Here is a 2284-nt window from a genome sequence, read left to right as displayed (position 1 = left end):
GCCTTTTTGTTTTTCTTAATTGTTTCTTTTTTAAGAAAAAAAAATGTTTTGTCAAGATGTACAAACTACAAATGTACAATTCATCAAATACTACCTAGACATAGTCACATAAATTTATAAGTTCTTAAGATTCTCCATACAGTTTCATAATCTCTAATCCCTGTCTTAATCAACATGACAACTTTTATTTTAAAATAATTAAACTCTAAAGTTAATCATACTTTTTATTATAATAGTAATACTTTTTTATAATAATAATAATAATAATCGTCCCGAGTGTTAAACGGAAACTAGAAATAAAAAAAGAAAAAGAAGAAGAAAAGCAGTCGTCTCCCTTCACTTTGAAAACTACCGATGTATTAGGGTTGTATACCCGAACTACCCGATGCCACCAACCGGCATCGGCTTCACAAATCCGATGTGGCACACGGCACACCAAATGTCAAACCCTAGCCAACGACACAGGTTTACTCGACACTTGACAGTTTTGAACTATTGATGAACCTGATGTTGAAACCAAGAGACGCCCCAAATTCCCAAATAATAATAATAATAAGCGGGTGTTTGGTATTCCTTATTTTAACTCCTTGTAGCTTTTCATTAAGTTAATAAGTTATAACATTATAATTTATAAAAGTTTTCCTATCACAATATAAGAAACCTCAAACACGTTATAATTTTTCAAAAAGTTAATAAAGTTATAAGTTGATAAATATTAACAATTCCAAACACCCCATAATAATAATAATAATAATAATAAATTCCATACGTGTATCTTGTTTTCATTAAACGGTGGGTTTTACTTTAAAGTTGTCAAATGTCAATTTGTCAACGCGTGGATTAAACAAAACCAGACAAACCAAAACCAGGTGGCTGGTTTGGTTTTTTTACCACTTGTTTCTGGTTTTAGCCACTTGTTTACTAGATTCTACAAACTCCAATCAAACCTTTGACACACACTACTCACTACATCCTATAAATACTCATTTATTCATGTTACAATCTTCATCTCAAACAACAATCAAAAATCAATTCATTAAATTTCAATATTACCTGTTTTCAACAATCAAACTACAAAGTATGTCTACCACTAATGGTCAAGTGATTAGATGCAAAGGTAAGCATTTTCTTTATTATTATTATTATTATTATTATTACATGTAGTTGGGTGTGCACGGTTCGGTTTTGGATTAAAATTGAATGAAAAGCAAAATTCGGTTTTTGAATTTTTGAAAACTGTTTGTTTTGATTTTTTTATTTTGTTTTTGATTTTGCTGTTTGAGCTTGAAAATTTTAGACAAGAAAAAAATTGCTCAAAACAATCTAACATGGGACTAAAATCATTTTGTTAATTTATAATTAACTGATATTATACATTTGAGCTAAAATATTAATGTTATATTTTTTAATTTTTTTTATAAATGACTTAAAATTAGAAAATTAAAATTAGAATCTATAAATTAGGTTTGGTTTGGTTTGGTTTATGTTTCTTGCAAAACCGAAACGTATTTTAGATTTTTACAAAAACATAAAATCAATCCATCAGTTTTTTTTTTCTTCATATTTTTCGGGTTGAACTAAAATATTTAGTTTACATATTTTTTTTTATAAATGACTCAAAATTAGAAAATTAAAATGAGAATCTATAAATTTGGTTTAGTTCGGTTTATGTTTCTTGCAAAACCAAAACTGAACTTTAAGTTAGGTTCTTACAAAAACATAAAATCAACCTGTCAGTTTTTGTTTCTTCTGTTTCATTTTTTTTTGGGATTGGTTTTTTCGGTTTTCACGACTTTAACATAATTATTATTACAGCCGCGGTGGCGTGGAGGCCGGAAAGCCGCTAGTGATCGAAGAAGTGGAGGTGGCGCCACCACAGAAAATGGAAGTCCGGATTAAGATCCTCTTCACTTCCCTTTGTCACACTGATGTGTACTTCTGGGAAGCCAAAGTAAGTACTTCAATTAATATTATTCATGTCACATTATTCACATATATTAAAATTATGATTATTAATTTGGATTATTAATTTATTATAAATTACCAACTTTGTAGGGGCAAAATCCTGTATTCCCAAGAATATTAGGACATGAGGCAGGAGGGTATGTAACAACATTGTAACGTGTTAGAATATTATAACATATTAATACACATATGTGACAATTGTTGTTCTAGTTAATAGGGTTGGTATCATTTAAAAACTTTAAAAAAGTTAAGAACTCTTAGGAACCTTTAACAATCAAACAATTTTTAATTTTTTTTATATATTAACATTATTTAAGAG

At 28.6% G+C, this 2284-nt stretch overlaps 1 long non-coding RNA gene across 1 annotated transcript; it reads left to right on the top strand.

The window, feature by feature from the left end:
- The first annotated feature begins 959 nt into the window (after nucleotides 1–959).
- On the top strand, nucleotides 960–2108 carry LOC143607797 (uncharacterized). The gene is made up of 3 exons (XR_013149055.1): nucleotides 960–1117; nucleotides 1816–1951; nucleotides 2056–2108. It is a non-coding gene; the product is annotated as an uncharacterized LOC143607797 (long non-coding RNA).
- Nucleotides 2109–2284: the final 176 nt, after the last annotated feature.

The sequence above is a fragment of the Bidens hawaiensis genome, unplaced genomic scaffold, assembly GCF_021521415.1.
Source record: "Bidens hawaiensis isolate Kalapana, Puna unplaced genomic scaffold, B.hawaiensis_p1.1 tig00086801_1, whole genome shotgun sequence".
Lineage (NCBI taxonomy): Eukaryota > Viridiplantae > Streptophyta > Magnoliopsida > Asterales > Asteraceae > Bidens > Bidens hawaiensis.
This window is presented reverse-complemented; position numbering and strand designations above follow the sequence as displayed.